Source organism: Heteronotia binoei, chromosome 8, assembly GCF_032191835.1.
Source record: "Heteronotia binoei isolate CCM8104 ecotype False Entrance Well chromosome 8, APGP_CSIRO_Hbin_v1, whole genome shotgun sequence".
In the NCBI taxonomy this organism is placed as follows: domain Eukaryota; kingdom Metazoa; phylum Chordata; class Lepidosauria; order Squamata; family Gekkonidae; genus Heteronotia; species Heteronotia binoei.
The window spans coordinates 29,611,349-29,627,651 of record NC_083230.1 but is presented as its reverse complement, the minus strand read 5'-3'; the positions used below and the strand labels follow the sequence as shown (position 1 = coordinate 29,627,651).

The 16,303-nt window shown below is 43.0% G+C and overlaps 1 protein-coding gene across 2 annotated transcripts in view; it reads right to left on the bottom strand.

Annotated features, from left to right (window-relative positions):
* CTTNBP2 (cortactin binding protein 2) overlaps positions 1-16,303 on the bottom strand; it is a 172,691-nt gene that overhangs the window by 73,525 nt on the left and 82,863 nt on the right. The window lies entirely within an intron of this gene.

The window sequence follows — 16,303 nt, the reverse complement described above, 5'->3', positions numbered from 1 at the left end:
TTATACACAAAGGTGAAGTTATATCCAATGTTAACTAAAAACTCGAACAATATTATTATTTTTTATTGATGGGATTTATTACTGTGTTAATAAATGTTAACCCTCAAGAAACTTTCTACCAATTAGATTTTTAAAATCTATTTTAACTCAAACGAAGCTTAGTGAAAACCCAGTTATTTTGACCTTAAAGTTAGCTAAAATAAGGTTTGTGGTAAATTTTACATAGGAGTGCATCCCTTTTTAACATGTGCAAACTGAATACTTTGTCAATGTATTAAATCTACAGAATATATAACTAGGTTTCCCATCCTCCTTCTGGGGGGCAGGGGTTCCCCTGATTTCGAGGCCTCCAACCTACCAGCACAGGATTGGCTGGTGAAGGAGCCCCATCAGCACCTGATGTGCCTGGCACAATGAGGTCACCCGGAAGTGATGTCATTGTGTTGGGCACGTTGCACAGGGGTGCTCTAGCATTTTGGTAAAAAAACTCTATGGCACCATAGAATTTTATACCAAAATGCTAGAGCATCCCTGCATGATGTGCCTGGCACAATTATGTCACTTCTGCTGGCAGCCAGGTAAGACCTGGCAACCCTATATATAACTGACAATTTAAATTGAAGGTGCATTTACAACAGACTGTCAGACACACTGCAATCGTGTTGTTCAGCAATTCTAGATTTACAGTACTGTAAATCCTATTTTAAAGGAAGTGTTTGTGTACAGTAATTAGTGAATTAATTTAAAATTACTGGCAAAAGCTTCCACATCGTAAAGTCAGAAAGGTAATGGGCAGAATAGGACTCTAGAAATCTTTGCAGGCATCTTGGTTAGACACTCCAGGTATCAGACATTAGCAGCTTTAGAGGACAGCTTATTAAGGACATGAAGTCTGCTGTATAGGGTGCGGATGACTTTGTGAACTGTTCCTTGATCAAAAGGCTGCAAAAGGAAATAGAAAATAAAAGAATTGAAAACAGAAAGACTTGTTACTTGGGTCAGCCCAATTAAAACAAGAAGTTTCAAAGGCATTTTCACTACTTAAAGAATTGATATTCATATAATGCATGCTTATACTGAATGAAAACAGCCCCCTGGCGCAGAGTGTTAAAGCTGCACTACTGCAGTCCTAAGCTCCGCTCACGACCTGAATTTGATCCCCGGCGGTAGCTGGTTTTTCAGGTAGCCGGCTCGAGGTTGACTCAGCCTTCCATCCTTCCGAGGTCGGTAAAATGAGTACCCAGCTTGCTGGGCGGAAAGTGTAGATGACTGGGGAAGGCAATGGCAAACCACCCCGTAAAAAATCTGCCATGAAAATGTTGTGAAAGCAACGTCACTCCAGATTCGGAATCAACTGGTGCTTCCACAGGGGACCTTTCCTTTCCTATGCTGAATGGAAAGAATTTTAAAAGTATGGCATGGTACATGGTATGAACTGACATTTTAAACTGTAAGTAAAGTTATCATTTTTAAAGCACAAACTATTTTACTTCATCTCAAGGAGTTTTATTTCTCCACATTGAACTAGGCAAAGAAATGTTTCTCAGAAATGTAGAAAGCTGCCGTCCCCTTAATAAAAGATTATTGGACAATTAAATATCACAGTATTTCATTAAAGATGGCATAACGAATGGTGGCAGACATTTCTCTTTATAAATGGAAGGGAATCTTTTATTGCATAGAAAATAGACAGACTGAATCAACACAGGCTGCAGAGGTAGTAGGGCCAGCAGGCCAAGCTTCAGAGGTTCTGAGAGATTATTACATGGGCAGCTAATAAGTAGGCCTAAAGAAAGGTTTGAAACTACTGAAGACAAGAAGCAAAGCTCATTAAAGAAGCAGAAGGTGCAGTCAGGGAGTAAAATGAGATGAGTGCATAAAGGAGAAAAGTGGAGCAGGCCCTGGGACATTCGGTACCAGGCAGGCTCAGGCAGGAATTGACACCACTCCTGCATTCCTGGAGGCTTCGTGGGTGAGCCAAGGGACAGAAGGGATGTCTCCCTACGTGTCAATGTCTTCCAGGCAAACACCTAGATACAACATTGGCATATCAGCCAACATTCTAGAAACACTATGGTAAAGGTTCAGCTGATATGTTGGTGTGATTTTTTTTGGGGGGGGGGGGCTGGATGTGTTGTAGAACAGTGTCATTTCCCTGTTTTCCCACCCACTCCAGAAGTATGTAGTGGGGGTCCAGTGTCAAAACAATGTCTATTCGATGTGGGAAATTGGCATCCCTACAGGCAGGGCAACCTTACCACATGGGGGCCAGTCTTTTGTCACTATTAGTTAATCTAGTTTCCTGTCACTAAGAGCACTGTATAGCAAGTTAACCCAGGGTTCTTTCTGGAGAAAAATGGATGGGGAGAAAAGTGAGGGCCAGTTTATGTTATAAAGTCTTCATATCCCCTATCCGTCCTGTCAAGAGATGTAATTTGAGAGTTTCATGCTCAGGACAATTTCTAGGAGTGCACTGACACAGTTTAGATCAGGACTATGTAGTGTGGGGAGGTGGGGGTAAGCTGCCCAACTCTGCTGCTTTTCCAACATGAAATAGCCCAGGGAACCACTAGTTGAAGAACTGGAGAAATTTATGTATAGGATAGGGTTGCCAATCCCCAGTTGGGAGCAGGGGATCCCCTGGTTTGGAGGCACTCTCCCCTGCTTCAGGGTCATCAGAAAGCGGGGTTGGGGGGATTTCTGCTGGGCACTCCATTATTCCCTGTGGAGACAGATTCCCATAGGGCAGGGGTGGCCAACGGTAGCTCTCCAGATTTTTTTTTTGCCTACAGCTCCCATTAGCCCCAGACAGCATGGCCAATGGCTGGGGCTGATGGGAGTTGTAGGCAAAAAACATCTGCAGAGCTACCGTTGGCCACCCCTGCCATAGGGTATAATAGAAAATTGATCCATGGGTATCTGGGGCTCTGGAGGGGCTGTTTTTTGAAGTAGAGGCACCAAATTTTCAGCATAGCATCTGGTGCCTCTCCGCAAAACACCTCCCCCCTCAAGTTTCAAAAGATTGGACCAGGGGGTCCAATTCTATGAGCTCCAAAAGAAGGTGCCCCTATCCTTCATTATTCCAAATGAAGGGAAGGCATTTAAAAGGCACATGGGCCTGTTAAATGTGATGGCCAGAACTCCCTTTGGAGTTCAGTTGTGCTTGTCACACCCTTGCTTCTGGCTGCACCCCCAAAGTCCCCAGATATTTCATGAGTCGGACTTGGCAACCCTAGTATAGGAAGTTTCCCCAGTGCTGAAAATACTAGCTCTGTGGAACATTTTATGCTGGAAAATGATGCAAAGGGAGAGCTTAGGCTAGGACTGACTGCCCATGCTCTCATTGCTGTTCTGTGGATCAGTGGAAAGCAAAATTAGATGTGGCAAAAGAAGCTGACATTAGCAATGCCATGGCATCACTTTAGAACCAGAATTTGTAAGCTGTCTTGATGTCAGTATTGTATCATGCCAGTTTTAAAATCTTTCCTCCCAATTTGTTTCCTGAGGTTTAGGCACCCTCCCAAAGTCCTAATCCAAATGAGGACATCATATACCTGTTCAGTTATCAGTTCTGAGTTGGAAATGCTGGAGATTTTGGAGGTGGAGCTTGGATAGGGTGGAGTTTGGGGAGGGAAGGAACTCCAATGGGGTACAATGCCATACAGTCCACCCTCCAAAGGAGCCATTTTCTGCAGAGGAACTGATCTTGGCCATTTGGAGATCAGTCATAAAAGTGGAAGATCTCCAGGTGCCACCTGGAGGTTGGCAACTCCATGTACTAGAGAATTATGTTTCAAGCATGAAACACATCTAGTCTGCAGAATCAGGAAAGACTCATGGAAGACCTGAAATCTTCCTCATTTGCAGTACTATGTACAATTCTGGTCACCGCACCTCAAAAAAGATATAGCATTGGAAAAAGTCCAGAAAAGGGCAACTAGAATGATTAAAGGGTTGAAACACTTTCCCTATGAAGAAGGTTAAAATGCTTGGGGCTCTTTAGCTTGGAGAAAAATCGACCGAGGGGTGACATGATAGAGGTTTACAAGATTATGCATGGCATAGAGAAGGTAGAGAAAGAAGTACTTTTTCCCTTTCTCACAATACGAGATCTCGTGGGCACTCAATGAAATTGCTGAGCAGTCGCATTAGAATGGATAAAAGGAAGTACTTCTTCACTCAAATGGTGTTTAACACATGGAATTCACTGCCACAGGAGGTGGTGGCTGCTATAAGCATAGCCAGCTTCAAGGGGAGACTGGATAGAGCAGAGGCTCATCAGTGGCTATTAACCACAGCGTATTGTTGGAACTCTCTGTCTGGGGCAAGTGATGCTCTGTATTCTTGGTGCTTGGGAGGGGTAACAGTGTTTACCTGGCTTCTCTTATGATCTTACATGGCTTCTCTTATGATCTTATAGAGAGTACTCACAACTGTTAACATACTCTAAAGTGGCCTCCACGGTCAGTTTGTGACCGTGAGCTGGGCGGGGGGAGGGGGAGGGGGCTTCTAACAGAAAAGTTCACCATAGGCTTTTTGATAGTTCAGTTGTTGAATGACTTCCATCACCTCTGGGCAATTGCAATAGGGCTTTAACACGGGGTAAGGCAGCTCTGATCTAAATATTTGCATTTTAAAAGATATGGTAAACAATTTCATGTTAGTTTCTATACTGTTCACTCTTGGCAGGCTATAACAGAACATTCTGAATTAAAACAAGAAAAGCAGCTGTGTCATTTAAATTAATACATTTTTTTTATCTTCAAGGCATTGTGAGAATTTAGAAACACTATACAAAACATGTCATACCTCAGTCATTTCAAAATGTTTATTGCACAGAATGGAAAACAGGGGAAGCATAAGGATAAATTTTAAAAAATCTAAATGAAGGAAGACTTTCTATTTCAAGGGAGTTTGTACATGGCCATATTCATAAACCAGATGACTAGCAGTATAATCTTAAGAAGAGTGACACCATTGTAAGTCCATTGAAGACAATGGTCTAACTGTGCTGAGGACTGGACTGTTAGATCTAGCAGTTCTTGACTGGAAAAGGCTGATCAAGAATTCACAGCTAAGAGTGTCAGTGTGGCTAAAAGAACATATTGTTCAAAGATCTCAAAAGGTTTAAATCTGTTTATCAAATTTCATCTCAACCACAAAGTTATTAAGTGATCTTAAGTGAGCCTCTGTCTCAGCCTCCGTTTTCCATCTGCAACATGGGGACAATCACAATAAACAACTTTACAAGACAGTTATAAAGATTACTGGGATAATTTACACGAAGCATTCTGTACACTGAAAGTGGTATACAAATACTAAGTTTTATTAAGTCTTACAGGGCTCAGCAGTAGGTCTGTCAGCCTCCAGGTGAAACCTGGAGTCCTCCTGGGATTAAAACTAATCTCCAGACTACAGAGATCTGTTCCACTGGAGAAAACAGCAGCTTTGGAGGGTGGACTCCATGGCATCACATCCCTGCTGAGCTCCCTCCCTCCTGCAAATTCTACCCTCCTCAGGCTTCACTTCTAAGTCTCCAGAAATTTCCCAATCCAGAGTTGGCAGTCCTCCTTGGCAAACTCCCCAAGTCAAGGTATGGTAGGACCACATCATGAAGCCATCTTCCTGAGTGAGAGCTGGTCAATCTGGCTACATAAAGGGAATCTTTCCATCCAGCCCTTTCTTTATTTGCATTTTTGAACACAGGTTTTTCTTTGAATGGGTGGGGGTTAGGGAGAGCAATGGACTTTCAACAATATTTAACACTTGTTTAGGGATTTTAACAAACCAAATATGGGATGCCAGCTGTATATGCTATTCAGATGGGGTGTAACAAGAAAGGTTGAGGAAAGTGAAGACACTGCAACTGAGCACGAAAACTGGCAGCACCATTTTGAGAATTTGGTTTATGCAAATTTCATTTGATTCTTAAACTAGTGCAGTCTTTCTTTTTAAGCTATAAAGACATTTGCAATACAATTCTAAATACAGTGCAATGGGCTCAAAAGGGTGCAACACTGCTTAAGAATGCACTCATTAATAAAGCATGTTTATCATGTATTATAACAGATGGGGATACTGGGTTGGATCTAGAGTTATCTTTCTTACATGGAATGGCTCTTTTACCAGTGGAAATGAGGAGTGATCTTCACACCTGTCACAACAGATTCTCCTCCCCCAGTCACAACCTACAGACCTCTGATCCCACAGCATTCTTGGAAACTGCAGTGGAATTGAGGTGGAAACGGTCTCTTCTGCAAGCTGCTTTGGCTCTAACCTCATGTTAATATTTCATTCACATTCCAGAACAGTATAGGTTTCCTCTTCTTTATGAACCACTTTACAAATTAACAGAGCCCATGGATGAAAAACACTTTCACATCAGAAACAGCATATGAAACCCACAGCTACCTTACTGGAAGTGACTATCATACATATATACATCACTGCACACATGAGTGCTGGAAATTAGGGACTAATGTATAAATTGGCATTACGAGGACCAAGAGCAAGCTTGACATAAAATACAGCCTGTACAAATCAAGTCGCAACAGAAGCAGATTGAATATGCAAATACCCATGATTAAAATGTAATACAGAATATGAACCCATTTCAAAGATCTCCCAAAGGAAACAGAACAGATTTGTATTCAGTCAAGGAAAGTGATTGACAAAATAAAGAAACATGAGGAAGCATTGTGGTTTTTATATGCAAAAGTTAGCAAATACAAAGCATCCATGAAAGCGTGCCGGACATGCAGTGATGAAGGATGGAAGGACAGGGGGGAAAACAGCTTCTGGCATCAGCTTCAGATTGTGGAGGTGGTTAATTTCAGAGTCCATTACCAACCTCTCCTGCATCCCATTCACTTTAGAAGCAAACCACATACAAAAGATAAAATTATATATGAAGGAACCAAATAAAAACATACTGATTTGGAAAGTGATGTTTAAAAAAGAGAAAGAGCAAATCTTAGAAGGAAAAAAAAAAGTAATGCCAAGGGTACGGGAAATTCAATTGTTTTAGAACTGTTCCTTTAGACTGTAAGTCTTTCATTGTCTTTGAATGCCAAAGCAGAACATACCGAAACTGGAGGATCTTAGCGTACAAATGTGTAAATAAAAAACCCGCTAAGAGACTCCATAAATTATAAATGACAAAAATATGTAATGTGAAGGTCAGTGGTGTTCTGACCAGGCTTGCACATAGAACTTCAAATGAACAAAAACATGCTTCAAAAGGATATTCCCACAAGTCAGTTCAAAAGCAGTTCAACAAACTTTCCAATCACAAAGGAATATCCATATTCCAGTGTTTATTTCATAGAGCTAAAGGAAGCCCTTCCAAAGACGTCTGTTCCAGATATCGAGACGTTTCATCCGTCTTTGTTCAGTTTGGAGGCTTATTTTTCACTGGAACCCAGTCTCTTACAATACATTCATAGAAGACCAATAAGGTTCAAGAAATATCTAATAGAGAACCTGGAAATCTATTTGATATTTCTTGAACCTTGTTGGTCTTCTATGAATGTATTGTAAGAGATTGGATTCCAGTGAAAAATAAGCCTCTAAACTGAAGAAAGACGGATGAAACGTCTCGATATCTAGAACAGATGTCTTTGGAAGGGCTTCCTTTAGCTCTATGAACTAAATACTGGAATATGGATATTCCTTTGTGATTGGAAAGTTTGTTGAACTGCTTTTGAACTGACTTGTGGGAATATCCTTTTGAAGCATGTTTTTGATCATTTGAAGTTTTTTGTACAAGCCTGGTCAGAACACCACTAACCTTCACATTACATTGTTTTGTTATTTAAAATTTATGGTGTCTCTTAACAAAGCAGAAACATAAGCTATCAGGCCAAGCAACTTGCCTATAAGTAGTCCATCCATGCCTTGCAGTTGTCTGGATATACAAATCTTGAATGGCTCATGAAGTACAGGAGGATAGGTAAAGTGCATTGAAGCTGGAGGGATTTTATCTGGGTTTTCAAACACTGAGCCTAGTCTTAGCACTCTCCTGGTCTGTGACAGCAGTCAACATTTGCATTTCAATGACATCATAAACATATTCAGGGCCCATTCACACTTGAGACAGTGCTTTTGGATTCCCTCCATGTGACCATCCTTGGCTTGCACACACCTGCAACCATGCAGAAATCCTGGGTTATCCAGAATTACCCATGCTGATGGCTATCAGGGAAGGAGAATCTTGTCAGCTGAGTGACGTCTGGGCTATGATGACCTCCCTTCCTGTTACAGGTATCTAAGCCTGGGCATGGTTAGAGGCCTTTGGGCAAGAACCAAGGGACTCCTGGCCCTTAGCTCTTAGCTCCTGGTTCACAGGCTGTGGCCTTACATGAGCCAAGCTGACAATGCCAGGGGCTGGTCCAGGATGTTGAAATTGCATATATTTTTAAAACATGGTTTTCTGAATTATAACTTAAGCCACTTTTGATTACTGAGCAGGGAGAAAATCAGGGAACAAATACTTAAAAGTAAACAAACAAACCAGCCTTCTTGGGTTTGCCTGAGAAGGCTGAGCAGGGACTGTGGGCAAGCCATGTGTGCACAGTACACTCCTGGGGGCACTTTGAAATTGTCCTTCTCAGGGTAGCCTTGGAGTGCCTCCAGAAGTGCACATGCCACTCACTTGGAGCCTGCCCTGTGGCGGTGGTGGGGCAAGCACGGGCGCCATGGGGCAGGTGCCGGCCTGGGGCGCTAGAGGCCCTAGCGCCGGCGCTGGTTACTATCGTCCTTATCCATTACAACATGTTTCTTCCATAGCTATGAATCCACATGATTCTGAGTTACGCACAGTTTCCCAGTGGCTGTGGGAGTGAGTGAAGCGGATCAGCTGGAGAGGATCCTGAAGTGCTGCCGCTTGGGTGACCAGGCTTTCAGAAGCAGCCAATGTGAATCTCTGACCAAAGCATGGAAAACAAGCTATATTACTGTAATGTAGTTTACCTAGAAAAGTACCCTGGACATTTATTGCCACTTCAGTTACATAACTAAAAGTACCTGAATCCTATAATGAGGACATTAAACGGCAGGAGCAATTTAAAAGCAAAATTATTGCCGAATTGTGTCCATGGGATCTGCAACAGGGGATTCTCATCTCTTTTTGTAATTGTCGTGCTGTCAAATCACAGCTGAGCTATGGTGATTCCATAGGGTTTCAAGGTAAGAAACGAACAGAAGTGGTTTGCAATGGTCTTTCTCTGCAGAGCAATCCTGGTCTTTCTTGGTGTTCTCCCATCTAAATACTAACCGAGGGTCAACCCTGCTTTGCTTCTGAGATCTGACGAGGTTGAGCTTGCTTGGGGCTCAGTGGTAGAGCATCTGCTTGGGAAGCAGAAGGTCCCAGGTTCAATCCCTGGCATCTCCAAAAAAGGGTCCAGGCAAATAGGTGTGAAAAACCTCAGCTTGAGACCCTGGAGAGCCGCTGCCAGTCTGAGAAGACAATACTGACTTCGATGGACCAAGGGTCTGATTCAGTATAAGGCAGCTTCATATGTTCAATATGTTCAATCAGGGCCATCTCTTCTCACTTCCATTATAATAATCTTTTGTGAATGATTAGAGTAATGCAGCATGATGCTAGGGCAATAGTACAATTCCATTAAAGGGTGACCCATGTTGCTATTCATTGATAAAGAAGAATGTAAAAAGTTAGAAACGTTTTAAAAAGCCTACCATGATCATAATAGTCAAAGTCTTTCCAGCTAACCCAAAACGGTTCTTGCAACACAATAAACTAATGCAGATATAAAACTGTCATTTGGCATTTAATGAAATGTTAGAATCATATATTGCGTTTTTAACGGTTTGGCACTGATCTGTCAAGACTTGCCGTTTCAAGCTGAAATAACTCTTCTGTGAAGTTCAGCTGGCTATTTTAATAACTCGTCTAATTAGAAGAATTTTGAACAGTAACATTTGCTTCCTCGAGCATCTAAACATCCTGGATGAAAGAAAGCTGGTACCAGCCAGTATTATGTATATGTAAGAAAGGTAGACTGGTAGAGTGGCCGGCTTGACTGGTAGAGTTGCCAGGTACTGCCTCATCCCTGGAGGGGGACTTTGGGAGGCGTTCCTGGAGGGAGAGGAGACATCCCCAACATGATGGTGTCACACAGAAGTGATGTCATCACAGTGGGAACTGGCACCCCACACACCTGAACTCCAAGTGGTAGATCTTCTGTTTTGTGCCCCCTGAGGGACAGTACCGGTACAAAATTTAAGTTACTTCAGATCTGCTAAACAATATGCCTGCTTCCAGATGGCAGCAATTCCCCATTGCAGTCTCCCTGCTGCTGCAAATGTATTTGCTGTGGCAACACTCCATACAGGGATTTTCTGTGTGCTTTCCCTCCATTTCCTGCCATGACCCCCACCATCGACAGAGTGCTTCACGCTAGCTTTTTAAAACAATGGCAATAGTTACATGGCTAAAACATTATGACATCGCAATAGAACTACTCCATATTTTTTAAAGTCAAAAGACCTGCTGGTGGCCTTGGGAAGAAGGGAATGGTAACCACGAGGGCAAATGGACATACACGATGGTGCTGGATGCGGGAGTGGTAGTTCAAAAATCCGTACTTTCCTACTCCCAATGTGACCAAATCTTTAGGGTTTGTAGAATCTTTCGGGATCAGGTACCGTGTTCTACTGGAGAAAGTTTTCCTTCCAGACGTTTTGTTCTCAGCTGCGTAGAACATTCTCAGTGGCGTTGCAGCCAGAGCAGGCGCTCAGACCTTCTTGGCTGCTGCAACGCCACTGAGGATGTTCTCCGCAGCAGAACGAAACGTCTGGAAGGAAAACTTTCTCCAGTAGAACACGGCACTTGATCCCGAAAGATTCTACAAACCCTAATGATGTTACCAGCCGTGAAAACCTGAAATCTTTGATGACCAAATCTTCTTTTGAATATCAAAGGAATATCAACAGGAAAATACCCTGTGAGGTGGGGAAAACCCAGAAGATGGACAATTATATTATAGTTATCATGCAGATAAAGCCAGAACAAAAAAAGGCAGCTATTTTTGGGGAGAAATGTAGAGCCCAAGTAACCTATAATACAAAGACAAAACCAGCTTTTCCCTAGGATATTGCACACAAAACAAAATCACATAATGGACTAGTAGTATAAAGAAAAGGGGGATAGGGTGAATGATTGCTTTGCAAATTCTGCTGTGTGTATCTCCCTTCTGAAACCATAGATTGTACCAGAAAATATCTTTTTCCATTTGTGATCTGTAGCTCAGTATAATCACTCAGGGGCTCTAAATGCCACCTGTCCCAGCCTCGGAAGCCTAAGCAATTCCAAATTATTTCTTTATAATTATTTATTAATTTAATTTCTATCCTACCCTCCCCACAAACAGGTTCAGAGTGGGTTACAACATACAATTATAACAGCCGTATTAAAAACCTCTAAAATCATACAATTTTCAATCAAGAAACAAAAAGATGACGCTTCAAGATGGCAACCCAAGGATAAATGCCATACTGGCTCTATTTCTAAGTTTGTTTATGTTCTGATAGTATGGCTAGATCTGAGGGCTTCAGATCTGAAGCGGAATATATAGTCCACTGATTCATGAAGCCATTCATAATAAATACATGCACATACACATGCACACACAAAATGCAAAATATCCTTTTAAAATTAAATTAAATTCTATGCAAAAATAACTTAGCAAATGCTAAAAACAGCACCAACCGTACTCTCTGTTCCAAATTCAGATGAAACAGCAAAACATACCATCTCACCCCGACCCCCCCCCCCCGATGCAAATGCTTTGATTATTTTCCACTGGGAGGATGATATAGCACTAGGCTTCCCAATCCCCAGGTCCCAGCGGGGGATCCCCCGGTTTTACAGGCTTCCCCTCACCCCCAGACAGCTGGCCAGTGGGGGGAAGCCCCATCCCCACAGCCACTATGTACCTCTAGAGCTCCAGCAGGTTTAGAAACCTGCAAACAGGTCCAGTTTTAAAATGTGTGTGTGTGTGTGCCTTTAAAGTTGAACAGAAAGCGGGAAGTGTTTCATGGGGAGGGGTTCGTCAGAGCTTCATCAGAGCACAACCCCTCCGTTTGTTTTGCTTTCGTTTCAGAGCAAGTAAGTGTGTGTGTGTAAAAGAGAGCAGCAGAGCCCCTGTACATTTCAGACCTCGTTGTGGAGGAACCAGAGACAGTTAAGTGTGTGTGTGTCTAAGGGAAAGAAAGCAGCCCCTGTACTTTTCAGAAGTCTTTGTAGAGACAGTAAGAGGGTGTGTGTGTCTTTGGAGAAGCAGAGACAGTCAGTTAGGCACTCGGAGAAGACTCTCGGGGAAGTATTAGATGAACCGCACTCTGAACGTGGCAGCCCCGTTGCTGCCAGGGAGGATGAGGGTCAAGGGGGAACAGGGCACTGTGCTGAGGATAAGGGGAATGCGCCCTCAGAAGGGACCTCTTCTTCAGTTGGTGAGCGGGAATCCTTTTGCACCAAGGAACCATCCTGGGCAGGGAGAGAGGGGGGGTCTTGGTAGTTGGTGATTCGATCCTTAGGCAAGTAGACAGCTGGGTGGCAAAACTGCATACTGACCGTATGGTGACTTGCCTGCCTGGTGCGAAGGTAGCGGACATTGCGCATGTAGTAGGTAGGCTGATAGACAGTGCTGGGGAGGAGCTAGTGGTCATGGTGCATGTTGGCACCAACGATGTGGGGAAATGCAGTCGTGAGGTCCTGGAGGAAAAATTTAGGCTGCTAGGCAGGAGACTTAAAGCCAGGACCTCCAAGATAGCCTTCTCAGAAGTGCTACCTGTTCCACATGCAGGGCAGGAGAGACATGCACAAATTAGAAGTCTCAATGTGTGGATGAGACGATGGTGCAGGGAGGAAGGGTTTAAGTTTGTTAGGCACTGGGATGCTTTCTGGAACAAGCGGGAGCTGTACAAAAGAGACGGTCTCCACTTGTCCCCAGATGGAACCAGGCTGCTGGCGCGTAAAAGCAAAAAGGTTGCAGTTTTTAAACTAAATCTTGGGGGAAAGCCGACAGGAGATGAAATGTCTCTGGTTCGGGTGGACTCATCCCAAAAAGATGAAGGGTTAGCTGTTACTTTTCTACTGGGTAATGGATCAGAGTTGTCCACTGAGATGGTGACAAACAGTATGGACTGTCTGCCAAAGTCTCGAGGCGGCAGGAGGAAGGTTGCGAGCCTAGCTTGCCTGGGAAATTATAGATGTTTGTATGCAAATGCTAGAAGTGGTCGAAGTAAAATTGGTGAGTTGGAATGTTTAGTGCTGGGAGAAAACATAGACGTGGAAATTTCAGAAACTTGGTGGAATGAGGAGAATCAGTGGGACACAGTGATTCCTGGATATAAGTTATATCGGAAGGATAGGGAGGGAAGGGTTGGAGGTGGGGTGGCTCTGTATGTCAGAGTGTGTATACGGTCCAGTAAGACTGAGGTCAGAGAATTAGATTCTCTTCTAGAAATGCTTTGGGTTGAAATAGAGGGCCCAAAAGGAAAGTTAACTATAGGAGTTTGTTATCGCTCACCAAATCAAAAGATAGAGGACGATTATAATATGATGGAAGGATTAAAGATAGTGGCTAAATGTAAAAACTGTGTCGTAATAGGTGATTTTAACTACCCGCAGATTGATTGGGTCGATATGTGTTCTGGTCGAGAAAAAGAGATTGAGTTTCTTGACGCTCTCAATGACTGTGCTATGGAGCAGATGGTCTCAGAACCTACCAGGGGTGGGGCGATCCTGGATTTGGTCCTAAGTAATGCCCAAGACTTGGTGAGAGATGTAAAAGTGATCGCACCGCTTGGGAGCAGTGACCATAACGTTATTGATTTCACCATTTGTATAAATAGAGAGTTGCCCCAAAAGACCAGCATGACCACGTTTAACTTTAAAAGGGGTAAATTCTCTGAGATGAGGAGGCATGTGAAGAGGAAACTGAAAGGAAAGGTAAATGCAGTCAAACCCTTGGGGAAGCTTGGAGGCTATTTAAAACTACAATCCTAGAAGCTCAGATAAAATATATACCACAAGTTAGGAAAGGCACAAACAGGTATAAGAAAAGGCCTGCATGGTTAACAAACAAAGTAATGGAAGCTGTAAAAGGGAAGAAGGACTCCTTTAAGCGGTGGAAAGCTAGTCCAAGTGAGATTAATAAAAGGGAACACAGGCTATGGCAAATCAAGACTGTGATCAGGCAGGCAAAAAGGGACTATGAGGAGCATATTGCAAAAAACATAAAGACCAACAATAAAAATTTCTTCAAATATATTAGAAGCAGGAAACCAGCCAGGGAGGCAGTAGGGCCCTTGTATGACCAAGGGGTAAAAGGATTACTGAAGGAGGATAGGGAAATGGCTGAGAAGCTGAATGCATTTTTTGCCCCCGTCTTCACTATGGAAGATGAGAACTTTTTGCCCGCTCCAGAACCACTAATTTTGGAATGGGTGTTGAAAGACCTGAGTCAGATTGAAGTGACAAGAGAGGAGGTCCTACAACTGATAGACGAATTAAAAACTAATAAGTCACCAAGTCTGGATGGCATACATCCAAGAGTTCTGAAAGAACTCAAAGTTGAACTTGAGGATCTTCTGACAAAAATATGTAATCTTTCATTGAAATCTGCCTCTGTTCTTGAGGACTGGAAGGTATCAAATGTCACCCCCATCTTTAAAAAGGGTTCCAGAGGAGATCCGGGAAATTACAGGCCAGTCAGTCTGACTTCAACACCGGGAAAATTGGTAGAAACCATTATCAAGGACAGAATGAGTAGGCACATTGACGAACACAGGTTATTGAGGAAGACTCAGCATGGGTTCTGTAAGGGAAGATCTTGCCTCACTAACCTGTTACATTTCTTTGAGGGGGTGAACAAACATGTGGACAAAGGAGACCCAATAGATGTTGTTTACCTTGACTTCCAGAAAGCTTTTGATAAAGTTCCTCATCAAAGGCTCCTTAGAAAGCTCGAGAGTCATGGAGTAAAAGGACAGGTCCTCTTGTGGATCAAAAACTGGCTGAGTAATAGGAAGCAGAGAGTGAGTATAAATGGGCAGTCTTCGCAGTGGAGGACGGTAAGCAGTGGGGTGCCGCAGGGCTCAGTACTGGGTCCAATGCTCTTTAACTTGTTCATAAATGCTTTGGAGTTCAGAGTTCGGAGTGAAGTGGCCAAGTTTGCAGATGACACTAAATTGTTCAGGGTGGTGAGAACCAGAGAGGATTGTGAAGCACTCCAAAGGGATCTGTTGAGGCTGGGTGAGTGGACGTCAATGTGGCAGATGAGGTTCAATGCGACCAAGTGCAAAGTAATGCACATTGGGGCCAAGAATCCCAGCTACAAATACAAGTTGATGGGGTGTGAACTGGCAGAGACTGACCAAGAGAGAGATCTTGGGGTCATGGTAGATAACTCACTGAAAATGTCAAGACAGTGTGCGATTGCAATAAAAATGGCCAACGCCATGCTGGGAATTATTAGGAAGGGAATTGAAAAAAAATCAGCCAGTATCATAATGCCCCTGTATAAATCGATGGTGTGGTCTCATTTGGAATACTGTGTGCAATTCTGGTCACCGCACCTCAAAAAGGATATTATAGAGTTAGAAAAAGTCCAGAAAAGGGCAACTAGAATGATTAAAGGTTTGGAACACTTTCCCTATGAAGAAAGGTTAAAATGCTTGGGGCTCTTTAGCTTGGAGAAACGTCGACTGCGGGGTGACATGATAGAGGTTTACAAGATTATGCATGGGATGGAGAAAGTAGAGAAAGACGTTCTTTTCTCCCTTTCTCACAATACAAGAACTCGTGGGCATTCAATGAAATTGCTGAGCAGTCAGGTAAAAACAGATAAAAGGAAGTACTTCTTCACCCAAAGGGTGATTAACATGTGGAATTCACTGCCACAGGAGGTGGTGGCGGCTACAAGCATAGACAGCTTCAAGAGGGGGTTAGATAAAAATATGGAGCAGAGGTCCATCAGTGGTTATTAGCCACAGTGTGTATATATATGTGTGTGTGTGTGTGTATATATATATAAATTTTTGGCCACTGTGTGACACAGAGTGTTGGACTGGATGGGTCATTGGCCTGATCCAACATGGCTTCTCTTATGTTCTTATGTGCTTGTTTTGCATTGTTTTCAGAGACTTTGTATAGGGACCTGTTTATGGGATAGAGGAAAACTCCATCTCTCTCTCTTTGTTTGCTAGTGTAAGCCTGAAGAACAGCAGTTCCTGTAAGTAAAGCCCCAGTGCAATGTGAGCTTGCCAATTCTGTGCA